The sequence below is a fragment of the Lactuca sativa genome, chromosome 8, assembly GCF_002870075.4.
Source record: "Lactuca sativa cultivar Salinas chromosome 8, Lsat_Salinas_v11, whole genome shotgun sequence".
NCBI classification, from domain to species: Eukaryota; Viridiplantae; Streptophyta; class Magnoliopsida; order Asterales; family Asteraceae; genus Lactuca; species Lactuca sativa.
The window spans coordinates 12,701,006-12,715,746 of record NC_056630.2 but is presented as its reverse complement, the minus strand read 5'-3'; positions in this window follow the sequence as shown (position 1 = coordinate 12,715,746).

Here is a 14,741-nt window from a genome sequence, read left to right as displayed (position 1 = left end):
GAGTGTTTTAGTCTATCAACAACCGAATCCAAGCTTAATTGTTCATCGGTCCAACCATAACTAAACATAGGTGATCAGTCTATGTCTAGTTGTGGTCCGGCCCACATACAATCAACTTAGCTAAGGCGTTTGACCTAAAACCTTTCTTTGTATTATTATTCGACGGTTCGAGTTTATATAACTCTATATTGATGGGGTTAAGGAATATACCTAACCTAAAAGAGTAAGCCCTAGGCTATAGTTGTGCTTTCCTAAGAAAGTACTAGTTCGCAATAGCCAATAGCTATGATACCAATCTATCACACCCTCGGCCGACGGCGGAAACGCCGAGGTGCGCGACGTAAACCAATAATCACAGTTATTGAACATACATTGAACAATAGAAATATAATCTTTTATTACTACCGAAATGGAAATTACATTGACAATAGTTATTGCTGAAACGCTACACACGCCTAACAATCTGGCGTTCATATTTGTATGATAAGAATATCGGAGAATCTTCTGTACAAACTCTTATGACCTTATAAATAACCTGAGAATACATGCATTAAGATACGTCAACAAAATTGTTGGTGAGTTCTACAGGTTTTGACATAAAGTATTTTTACACCCAAAAATGTTTTATAAAATTTATCTGGTTGACCATCTTTTATAAACACATATTTTTCTATCGAAAGTATAAAATAATTGCGTCATAAAAGTATATTTAAACTCATTTAGAAATGTCATTTGCTCAAATCCAAAAATACACCATTTGTAAAATATATAAGTAAACCAAACTTATAACAAATTCTTACGGTTCTCATGACCGAAATGTTCTTTATATAAAGATTTTGAAAGCCAATTTATATAAAATAAATTCATATCACACTTTGTGAAAACATAAAATAGCCAAGTTTACTCTTAAAACTTTGTACAAACGTTCGTATAGTTTATATGTAAAACTCAGAAGTTTCAAATTTTATAAACTTTGTAAATTCATGTCGTATTATTAATTAAGTATTATCTTACTTAATTTGGAAATCAACACTTAACCAGTGGGGCAAACTCATCCCAAAATACTTTTCAATATCCGGTAAATTATAAACGCATATTTTTACCACTCGTATAATTTCAACGACAGATATTAATCATTCTCTTTACAATTCTATTCTTTGAATCGTCTCTGTTTACAGAGAATTATGTCGTAGGTAGAGGTAGAGGTAGTTAACAACCTAAACACTCTTTCACACTCGGCCCAAATTGGGAGGATTGACTCAATCTAGATCTATACTTCTTCGAATAAAAATATTTAATATATCAATTTGTCTATAACCGACACTATTCGTTGCTCATCCACAAGCCAAAAAGGCATAATAAACAAGTCACACATGCACAATATAAATATAAATGGAGGAATCGAGATCATTACTAACGTTTAAAAGCAGGCGTATAGTAACGAAGAAAGAAACACTTGACGCCTGTTGCCTCGTCAGACGAAGTTGTAGCTAGCAACCACAGACGTAAAATAACCATTCACATAAATCTTTCCATAATAAATAGATATACACCAAGGTTCTTTATTATAGATATATGCCGTGTGCATAGACCTACAGTATATGATTCCTCATGGATTAACGGTTATAGAGCTAGGTGTCGATTCCAGGATTTGATCCTTACAAAGGAAAAATACACCATCATAAAACTCTGTCTTTCACCCCTTTCGATACATTCCTCCCACAAACACACACGGGATACACAATCCACGAAATCCATGACGATAATTCTTCAACGCATAAAATTCGTCGTTCACCAGGGTCACTAACGCGAATCTTAGATTATTAAGATTTTCGAAGCTTAGTGAAATTAGTTAAATAGGGAAATTAACGTAGCGTTCGACCATTGTGACGATAATAGTTTGTATAGTTCATTACTTCAGCCGATAAGGAGGATGTTCGTTCGCGTAGCCGAATACTCATTTATGCAAATACTCGATAAATTGCATAATTGATATGCCGTATAATTTATTAGGTAATAATCCCCAAAAATCGGAGAATTAATTATATTATCATATGTGACGAGTTTCGTATCACAACTAAAATAATTTATATTTTTATAGTAATTATAAAAATAAATTATATCGTTTACTTAGCAATCGTTTCCACATTATGATCGGGAGTATAATAATAATAATTGATTTTTGTTATATTTTCAATTAATTATTATATATTTGTCAAATCTTTGTTTATAGTCGTTTAAGACAAGTTTAAGACAATGTACATTTCCGTTGTACACAATTTTGTTGAATAGCATATTTTGTTATGTATATAATGTTTTTTTTACGTTTTCTCAATACTTTCATGTACATATATACGACGAGTATTACAGTTTATAATTCGTCGAATAACTTATATCTTCATGTCAATCTACTTATAATCCAGTGATTTTTATTAATATTAATTAATATATCACAACAAGGTATAATTATATCATTTATAGCATTCTAATATAACTTATATAATTTATTAATGCTTTATACCTTTTAAATTGTTATTTTCATAACTCTTAACCAATAATAAAGTATGATGTCATTTTATGTATAAGACTTGAAAATCATCAAACTTTAAATAGACACTCATGTATTCTCCCCCAAATATTAAAAATGTAAAAGAGGGGCCGTAGAAACTCACATTTGGTGCGTGTTTCTCGAGTTTAGATTGGAGGTTCGGTGAGGTTCTTGCTTCGTTCAAGACCCAGTATCTTCACCAAAAAGTAAACGAATCTAGATTTAGATTTTTGGACCTTACAAAGGTGCACAAAACATCAAGTTTTCAGATTTTTAGTTGGAAATAAACTCACCGAAACAGCCACAAAGTTGTCCAAAAAAATAGGGTGGTTGGGGATGTTTCCGGCAACTTTCTCGCCTCTTTTTCTTCGTGTTTTCGCAGCAGCACTTGAGGGGGATCAATGGGTTGAAAACAAATTACTTCAGGGGTGGCAAAAAGGAGCAGCCACCACTGAGTCTAGCCACCTGTTACAGCCAACAAACGTGCCAAATCCGGTGGAGGTGTTCTTCATGAACTTTGAACACAAGAGAAGAAGTAAAGAGGAAAGAGTTTTGAGGCTGAAATGTGTAAAGGAAAAGAATTAAAACATAGCTGGTTATTTATGCTTCAAGATGGATTTGACTCATGGAGGAAAGTTAGAAGTTTTGTCATACATTCATCATGCATGTGTACTAGTAACTTCCATGAGTGGAGAAATATGTCAGGGAGAAAAGAAAGAAGAAAGAAAACGGGAGGTGAATGTGTTTGTGTGTTAAAGTCTCTCATCTACATTGTACTTCAAAGTGAGACTTTAAAGCAACCTCTTTTAATGAGTGGTACTTGCTTCATAATGAGAATTTGAGGCATTTGTGGTTGGAAGGCTTTAATTACGTGAATAGGAAGAGGTAGCTCTTAGGAGTTGACTTGGCCTTCAATGCTAGTTCTATTTATATTAAGAGTTAATTGTATGTACTAGTTCTTAAATTGGTGTAGTGTCATAAATGGATTCTTGGGTTTTTATGGATAACTTTCGAGACATCTAACCATATACACACATACATACATCTCATACTTATTTATTTTGTTACACTTTTGTCATAAAAATAATAAGGTTCACCTATTATTACTTAACATAATTGCATGGACTTAGATATATATTTTTTAAATAATACCCTTCTACTATATGAACTTAACCATATACATATCTTATTGATTTTATTAGCATATAACTAGTCGCAATCTAATAATGATCTATATTAAACGATTCTTAATAAAAAAATATATACTTATTTTTTTTTTAAGAACGTCGTACATTAAGTCCTGCAGCAAAATTAGTTATGGTCGTCATTCGACGGACATCGACCTAATTTTTACGATTGTTACATACACCTTTGCCTTAGATAGCTCATATGTGTGTCTTAAACAATTCAAACAAATTGTCTAATCTCACAATTCGAATCATGGAAAAGGATACCGTAACCATAATCGAATTCCAGAATCCAATCATCACAATCACTATCTTCTTAAAATCTCTTTTAGTGAAAGTATTTCCTCACAGTCATTTTCATGAAAGAGGGAAACTTATGACACTTAGATTTTAATGGTGTATGTGTTCTTATCCATGTGAATTTGTCAAAAAAACAAAGTTTACGACAAATTCAAACTCATATGGACCGAACTTTCTTAATCATTATTTCTTGCCTTATGGTAACACGGTTGCCCACCATGTCTTCCAAGTAGTTAAGCAACTCACCCTTTCCTATCAATGTACTTTTCATTGATCAAGGTCCTTGCCTTTTATGCATTCAAATGAGAACTCATAGGGCTCACATGCATAATTAACTCAATTGGAACGACACAGAAACAAGATAATGTCAAAACCTCAACTCGTGTGCTAGTGATGATCGATAAGGTTTATTCTTGATTAGTTCTTGAAACTTTTCAAGACCATTAAGACTCCCACTGACTCCTTGACATATAAGATTCTTTTGTCAATGAACATTTCTTGACAAACGAATATTCAAGAGTTAGTGTAGTTTTTATCAAGACAAAACACTTCATAAAATTGGTCCTAGTTGGTTTTTGTCTTATCCAAGACATCACAGCTTTCCACATTTGATGAATGTTATAAACCTTCTTAAGACTTGTCACTCAATGTCACAATCTTAACTCTAAGATTTGGTTTTGGAACGAAGTATGTTTGACTTCTTGATTTAACCATTTCTTCAATTCTCGAATCCTCTTCTTAGACATACAATTGCACAAAAATTCACTTAGAGGATCAATTGAGATATGGTTCTTAATCATTAAGACCTATCACAAAATATAAAAGGCACTCTCCCTTCTTCCTAGAATAGAGAAACTTTTATCTTTCTGCCTACTTGATTCTTCTTATTCGTTCTGCTATTGATTTAAACCTTTTCAATCAATTCAGAATTACACTTAATCTTATAAGTATAATCATATTTATTAAACCGTTAGTGAATCATGACGAATATCTTTGTTACTCTTGTGGTGGACTTGATCAACACACAACTTTGTGTACTCGATCTCCTAGTCCTTCACTTGACACTTTGTCAACGACTTAGTCTAATTTCCAAATATGAAATTTCTCATTCATCGTGCAACCAAGTTGCATGATTCTAAGTTTCTGTCCAATTGAAACTTGGGCGATGAGAAACTCTCCCTATTTGGTAAATTCTCGACATTTCCACAATTATCATAATTAAGAATCACATCCATTCGTTGTAGAAATATGCAAACATCAATTTTTCATAACGATTTTATTGCAAGGAAATAAATAAATAAATGAGTCAAACCAAAATTTATTTTTATTTATAACAGCAGCGGAAAACATTTGTCCTTACAATGCAAAATCAACTGAAAAACTATGTAATCAAATATTCCCAACAATTCTATCATAACTTTCTAAGCTCAAAATCTAATCTTCAAGTCCATGCGATCGAGATCCATTTCTTTGTGATTAGACTCATTTTGCTTTTCTATCAAGCTTCCTCTCTTTTCACTGATCCTGCAAAACATTCAAATGTAATCTCATCACATTATGTATTAAGAATCAATGAATAGGAACTTAATGGAGTTAGATAGTGGATTTTACCTGAAGCACAACCATACTTTTTGACTCTCCCATCTTCTGGACTCTTCAGGCTCTTAGGACAGACTTGTATCCAACGCCCTTTCTCTTGGCAGCAAACGCAGGTCGGTTCTCCTAGAATGTCCTTGGAAGCATGGTTGGTTGACTTTCCCAACAAATACGCTCCATTGCTTTGCCAAATCATTTCTGATTCAGCAGCAATGAGCATGTAAGTTAGGTCAATGAGGTTTTCGTCATGATCCATCATATAAGACTTTCTTTTGAACTCATTATATGATCCGGGAAGTGACTGCAGAACCCAGTTCACAGCCAACTTATCCGGGAATGACACACCCAACATTACCAACCTATCGATGTGTGATTTCATTCCTAGAACGTGGGCACACACGGGTTTACCATCTTCACGTTTCATTTCCAATAGGGCTTTAGTGACATTGAACCTTTTAATTCTACGATCTTGTGGGTTAGGGAGAATAACGGGAGGAGGTGGAGGAAGTGAAGCATGATTTCTTGTTCCTTGATCGAATCGTGGTATATCATCTTCATGTGGAATGCTTGTTCCACGGGATTTGGGAAGACCATAGTTGTCGTAATTTGACATCTACAAAACGGGAGAAAACAAATTTAAGTTAGTTGATAGATTGAGTCCTTAGTAAATCACCCAAATGAGATATTAAGGCTAGGACCCAACACAATATTCCACAACTCAGGAGAGGGATGCCGTAACCCAAATTGCAGAATATTTGAAGGTAAGTGAATGACGATTCACTAATTTTCCACCATGAAAAACGAAAAAGAAATTTAAGTTTTAAATCTATGAAAACTCCTAGATCCTTTGAGATTCATTGAACATTTCATTGGCACGTTTAAATCTCGATATGCCCCTCTAGTTTGTGACTGGGATGCCGAGGATCACAAAGAGGGTGTGAATAACCATGCAAATTTACATGGTGCCCCCACATGTTACAGTCACCTATTCGATGTGCCGGTAAACCACACACGCTCCACCGAACTATGACAAACATTGAGTCACCCTTTGCTACCTTTGCTTAGAACCATTTAATGTGCCGGTAAACCACACACGCTCCACTAACGTCTTCGCAAGGGAACAAAGTGTAATTTCATGGAATTGCATCAATTCACTTTTGCCTAAAGTAACTAAGGTTGGGAATTTTACGAAAGCATTTAGTTACTTTTATACTTCATTATACTTATAATGGAAGGTTTCTGTCCTATCCTACCCGTTCTGCTAACGACCCTCCACTAGTCAAGAGTGCGGTGGGTAAGAGTGGATACTCATTCAATCGCCATTTTATAGGCAATTTCCTTATACACCCCTTATAAACCAGCTTCGTGAATGAGGTCTACTAACGATAAGACTGACTTTTACTTATACATATATATAATGTTAGACTTTTAATGTTATATATAGTACAGAGTGTATTTTACACTTTTAAAATACTAGGTGGTCTAATTTAATAATTATACTTTTAATTTAATTAAATTGTACACCAAAACTTTATGGATTTACTAAATCTCTTTTAATTATACACTTTAATTAATTAATAAAACCATAAGGGTGTGGTTTGAACTTTTCAAAACAATACTAGGGTTTTAGAATTTAACATTCCTAAATTAAACTTTTAATCAACTTTTAAATTCCAAAACTTGAGGGCTAGTTTTGAAACATTTCAAAACATTAGGGTTTAGAATTTAAATATTTAAAAATCAAACTTTTCAATCAAAATTTAAATTCCAAAAACTTGAGGGCAAGTTTTGAAACCTTTTTTTAAAACATTAGGGTTTCAACTATTTAAATTTCAAAACAAAACTTTTGAGTTCAAATTTAAACTATAAAACCTAAAGGGGAAAAATTGAAACTTTTCATAACACAAGGATCAAATAACAAATAATATAAATTAAACAATTTATTTTATCATTATTTATATTTGACCTAATTTCAATTTCTTGCAAAGTAAGTTACCCAATTAATACAAATAATCAAACTTTATCATATAAGGAAGTTATTATCCAATCAATTGGTAATTATCGTTTGTTTAATCAAGGATATACTCATAAATATGTATAAAATCGGATTTTAATGATCTAAAACAGATAAGGCAAGTATCCATGAGTAAAACAACAAGAAATCTCGAAAATAGCTCCATTTGATGCTCGAACTCGCCGAGTACACTGTGGTACTCGCCGAGTTCATCAGGCAGGGAGCTCAAAAAATATTTTTGCAACTTGAACAAACATACAAGGCATCAATACAATAGAAACCAATCAAGGCTCTGATACCACTGATGGGTTTTGGCCATAAGAACATCCTATGTGCTCAAACAAACCCTAATGCTTGGATTTAGGTTTCTCTATTGTACATGCAATTCATCCAAGACTATAAACCCTAGATCTAGTATATGATAATAAATACAACATATGAATTAGGGTTTAGATCATACCTTGATTGTTATGTAGTAATAACAATCTCAAATCCTCCTTGTAATGACTTTAGAAAGCTTAGAGTCACAAATGTCACTCCTCTAATGGTTCACAAACACCAAGAGCAAGAGGATGAAGAGGAGAAGAGAAGGAGGCTGCCCAAAACGTGTGAAAACCCTAGAGAACAAGTTCACCACGTTTTTGGGCTTAAGGGTCCTTTATATACATGTAGGCTATTAGGGTTTTGAACTAGGAAACCCTAAACTGACTGCTTAAGCCCTAAGCAGCCGTTGGAACCTTCTTTAATAAGCCTTGGACGATTCCTAATGGGTTTCCCCATAGAATTCGTCCAACCTTATATTATAAGGTAATCCATAGCCCAATTGCAATTATCTTATAATTACAATTCCAGTCCCTTAAGTTTAATTAATCTCTTTTAGCAACAAAATTAATTATCAATTAATTCTTGACTAATATTAATTAAACAATATGATTTCTCCTTTAATATATTATTCTCATAATATATTAATAAATCATAAGTAATCCTTTCTCTCCATAATTCATCCTATCAAGTTGCTTTGGTGAAGGCAACCCAAAAGGACCATGCACAATCGGGTCAAGTACATATCAAAATAGTTATGGACTTAGACACTAATCCAACAACGACATGGTGGTGTAGCCGCCACGACATGTCATCACTCATGTAACACCCAATTTTGGGACATTTCTTAATTCAAGGTTTATGTGTCGTAATTCGATCAAGTAAAGGCTTTAGGCCTTAAGGAAGTAAAAGTTTAGACCTTATTGAAGGTTGATAATATTGGTTATAAGATCCTAACCCTTAATTCGTGTGCTGGAACCAAAGGTTAAAATGGGAAAAGTTACAGGTCGGGCTTCTTACAAGGAGTATTGTTTTAGTTCGACATGTGTTAAGCCAAAATAACTTGATAGAATCGCGGGGCTTTTCAAAACTTTTCCGTGCATATAAAGAATGTCGAAAACGAAGAAGTTGTGTTTGTTTGAAGTTGGATTGGTGGTTGGGAGTTTATCCTACACAGGGCGTAGGATAGCTACGCATGGCGTCTAAGCTGAATCAAGAACATGATGTTAATGATCTATGCATGGCGTAGATTTTGCTACGCAGGGCATAGTCGCTGTTGATCAAAACCCTAAACCTAAGGTTTTGGGCCCTATTTAGGGGCTCTAACTTCTTGGAACCCTTCCCATTACCAGCCTCCATCACCTCATATCATTATTTTGAAACCCTATCCATCACTTGTGAGTTTTGGAAGCATTAGTGTGATTTTTGTGTATATTCTTGAAGGAGTCCATTAGAGAAGCAAGTGGGAACTCCAAGCTTTATAGATCAATACTTTGCACTTCATCGCCTATATAATAAAGGTATAAAGATTGCATCTTCATGCTCCTTTTGTTAGATCTAATTAGCTCATGGGTTTTCATGATTTTGTCCCTTAACCTTGGTCTTTGTGGGTATGAGCTACTCAGGCCTTTTGAATGTCATTTCTTGATGTTTTAGGGCTTGTAGAGTCATAAAAATGTGAGTTTGATAACTCTCATCCATTCGCATGAGCTCTTGAGCATGAGAGGGTGTTTTGGGACTTAGGGTTCGGTGATATGCTCTTTTAAGCCATGCAAAGGTGTAAAGTCGGAGACCTTATCCATTAAGACGTCAATCTAGTGTATATATGGAAGTTTGGAGGGTTATCTATATGTATTAAGCACTTAATGGAAATTTTGGGCACTAGCATACTACGCAAAGCGTAGTTTTAGCTACATTGGGCATAGCCCCGAATTTACTCGTTTTGCTACCTTTAGCTCTACGTTGGGTGTAGAGCATCATGTACGCGAGGTGTAGGTCAACTGAAAGTTGACTGTTGACTTTGAACATGGTTGACTTTTGGTTAACTTAAGAGTTTTGGGATTATAGATCGAGGCTAAGTCTATGTTTATAACATAGGTGACTTGTAGTGTTGGTTCTTAGAGTCATGAGAGTTGTTGTGATATCTACTAGACTGAGATGTGGGCTTTCCTTACTATACTCCTGGGTCGAAGGCACCAATGTCGGCCCACTACATTGTGTTATGTATCCTTATGTATAGGATGATATTATGATGTAGTGATCTGTTAGATTGGTAGATCTGTATGAATACATGTACTTGTTGATTATTGATTATTCTTATCATATGTCGACATAATGTGGTTGGGTTGAGGTGGTCCTGCTTTGTGCTGACAACCAAGATACCCGGTCTGTCCAGTTGATACTGTAGGCCCAAGGGAGCGGTCCAGCTTAGTAGGCTCGAGAGCGGTCCAAGTTGTTGTTGAACGCTCAGGTGGCGATCCAACCTTGTGTTGTAGCCCTTGTTTCAGTGACTCGGTTCATTGTAATGTGTTATGTGTGCGGTACTTTGGGGGAACTTACGAAACTTTGGATTATAGTTGTTGATTTTGTAAGGTCACGCCTTATGATCTGGTGAGTCAAACACTCTTACACGCTATTTGTCAGCGTCAGTGTCTACTATACCAACATCGCTAGCATATCAAGCCTATCAACATCATCGCTTAGTATAGGTATTCTATGTAATCTTATGTATATTTAATGATACATATAATTATAGAATATATAGCAGATTTGATATATTTGTTATGAAGATCGGTTCTTCGTATAGATAAGATATAATCCCTTTAATCAAGGTATATACTTGTATAGATTAGTATATACTGAAAATTAATTAGGGTGAAACCCTAATGTTAACACAACTTGGTGTCATAATCGGCATGTTGACAAACCGTCTTATTCGTGAAGACAAAACCCTTTCTTGGTTAAAGAACAATTTGGAGAACTTCCTCTGTTATTTACTTTCTATTCTTTGTTTTTCGTAGATTAAGTTTACTTTCGTTCCTTATACTTGAAGTGTATCCGATCGATACAAACCTTCAATTGGATCAGAGCGGGTTTTTAATACACTCAAGTAAATCATGTCGACCTCTTTTATTCCAAAATAAATTGTCTGAAACAAGATCCTTCTGTTTCTTAAACACAACTTCTCTGCATGGGAAATAAAAGGCCATGGAAACTCTCGAGTTCATGGACTTTGATATGCTTGATATCATCAACAAAGATCATATCTCCGTTATGCATCAATCATCCAATAATGGTGCATCTGGTAGTATGCTGAAAGGGAAGTATGTGCATGGATATAACAGGGAAGAGAGAATGATGCTTGTAACATCTCAAAAATCAAAGCAAAAACTTTCATTTTTAAATCAAGTAAAATCATTGTTTTCAAATATCATCCAAACCAAAACTATTTGTTTACTAAACATTGTTCTCAAATAGAAATCATTTATCGGAGTGTCCCCAAATCAGTATCATCAAAAACAAACGAATGCGCACGATCACACATTCGCCTTGCCACGATCATCTGAAGTACCTGAAACAATAAAATAAAACTGTAAGCATGAAGCTTAGTGAGTTCCCCCGAAGTACCACCACACAACATATAACATATACAATCATGTGTGTTGGGTCTAATCGACTTCAGACTGGAATACCCTCGGGTCCACAACCTCCAAGTTAGATTACCCTGGCCCACAACCTCCTAGTTATATTGTCATTCATACTACATACTGGGTCCACAACCTCCCGGTTGGATTACCCTAGCCCATCACCTCCCATTTGGATTGACATGCATACTACGTATTAGGTCCACAACCTCCCCGTTGGATTACTATGTCCCACAATCTCCCGGTTAGATTGTCATGCATACTATATACTGGGTCCACAACCTCCCGGTTGGATTGCCTTGGGTTTTTCGACTGCCAGCACAAAGCAATATAGTCTCAACCCAACCATACTATGTCTATATATGCATCAGATAAACATATAACCAGTCAACCAACAAACAGGAAGATCTATAGATCACTACTACATAGCAACATCCTATTTACCAGAACACATATCTAATAGATCACTATAGCATAACAGCATCCTATATACCAGGATACAAAACCAAGTGGGTCAGCATCGGTATCTTTGACCCACAGTACAATGAGGAAGACTCACCTGAATTGAAGAATTCTGAAACACTGCGATACGATCCCTTTTAAGCACTGCTTGCGCCTGCGAATCCGATAATCACCAAAACCAGGTAGAATCTCAATCTATAGCCCAAAATCTGCAAGTTTGACCCAAAGTCAAACTTGGTCAAAAAGTTAACGGTCATCAGTCAATCGCCCTCACGACGTGACCATCTATAGCTCACGTCGTGAGCCACTACATGACAAAATAGTTGACTCTTACAACCCTCACGATGTGACATGCATCTTCTCATGTCATGAGATCCATCTAAGTGCCATTTTGATCCAAAAACTTCTTAATCCACTAAGCCACTAATCCATCTTTTCCAGGAGGCTTCCTAACACCCATAGGATCATTAAAATCGATGCTTTAAGGTCTTGTATGTCTAATATAAGACTTGAGCTTAAACTAGGTCATTTATGAAGAAAAAAGGAGTTAGGTTTTCAAGCATGGACTCAAACACCCTCCAAACTTCAGATCCATGAGATATAACCACCAAGGGACCCCTTGGACCCATAAAGTTGCCAACTTTATGGAGTCCTAACACTCTAACTTTTAAACCATGGCTAAACATGCATAAAAACTTAGATCTAGAAACAAAGAAATATAATGTTTAGATCTTGGTTACTCATAATGGTCCAGAAGTGTAGCTAGAGGTTACAAATGGAACTTCCAAGTTGAAACTATACTTCAATGGTGATCTCTTCTTCTCCAAGCCACAAAAACTCCATTAACAGCTCAAGAATCACAATGAAAGTCTAGAGTTAGGGTTTTATTGAGATTAGGGACGAAGGAGGTTGTTTTGGAACCCTAAAATGAAGTTTATGGGGTTTAAATATGAAGGAAACTCTAAAACTTCATAAACCCTAAATCGAACCAGTCTGGAAACCGGGTGTTACAATTCTCCCACACTTAAATCAGACTTCGTCCTTGAAGTCACTCCTTACCACTATCGAGACACACCCGACAATTTGGACAATTCTTCCACGACCCCGATCTGAACTGAGAATTTGACTCCTACAAGTGACTACCTATTTGCCGTTAAAGCCTCCTCCTAGAGAAACACACACACAACACTGACATAGTCTACAACTCCCTTAACCACCTCAAGGTTAAGGCTTCATATAAAGAAAATTTGAGGAACCACTTGGAAGCCCGCAACTACTAATCATCAACTCAATAACTTGAAAATGCCCAACCACAACCAGAATTGTAAGACCCTACATCCATAGAGAACCACTCATATCGGGAACTCTCAAACTACAACCACAAATCAACTACATCACTATATTGAAATGTATATTGAATTTCATCCAAAAGCATTTGGAAAAAACTTTTAATTAGCTATGAAGAATGACAACGTAATAATATTGATATAAAGTTCTTAATATAATCAAATGATTATATCTGGTGTCACTTCTCAATTCAAATTAGGCAAGTCATACTATATTGCCTCTAAACATATGTTATCGAAATGTATAATGAATTTCATGCAAAAACGTCTGTAAAACCTTTTAATTAGTTATGAAGAATGACAACATAATAATGTTGATATAAAGTTGCTAATATAATAAAATGAATTATATTTGGTGCCACTTCTCAATTCAAATTGGACAAGTCGAACTTTAATGCCTCTAAACTTATGTTATTGAAATGTTTAATAAATTTCGTCCAAAAGCATCAGGAAAAACCTTTTAATTAGCTATGAAGAATGACAACGTAATAATGGTGATATAAAGTTCCTAATATAATCAAATGAACTATATTTGGTGTCATTTCTCAATTCAAATTGGGCAAATCGAACTTTATTGCATCTAAACATATGTTCTTTTAAAGAGAAGTGTATAATGAATTTCGTCCAAAAGCATTTGGAAAAAACTTTTAATTAGCTATTAAGAACGACAACATACGAATCTTAATATAAAGTTCCTAATAAAATCAAATGAATTATATTTGGTGTCACTTCTCAATTCAAATTAGGCAAGTCAAGCTATATTGCTTCTAAGCTTATGTTATTGAAATGTATAATGAATTTTGTCTAAAAGCGTCTGTAAAACCTTTTAAATAGTTATGAAGAATGACAACGTAACAACTGATATAAATTTGCTAATATAATCAAATGAATTATATTTGGTGTCACTTCTCAATTCAAATTGAACAAGTCGAACTTTAATGCCTCTAAGCTTATGTTATTGAAATATATAATGAATTTCATCCAAAAGCGTCAGCAAAAACCTTTTAATTAGCTACGAAGAATGACAACGTAATAATGTTGATATAAAGTTACTGATATAATCAAATGAATTATATTTGGTGTGACTTCTCAATTCAAATTGGGCAAGTCGAACTTTATTGCATATAAACTTATGTTTTTTTAAAGATGGATGTATAATGAATTATGGGTAAAAGCGTTCGAAAAACCTTTTAATTATCTATGAAGAATAACAATGTAAGAATCTTGATATAAAGTTGCTAATATAATCAAATGAATTATATTAGGTGTCACTTCTCAATTCAAATTGAACAAGTCGAACTTTAATGCGTCTAAACTTATTTA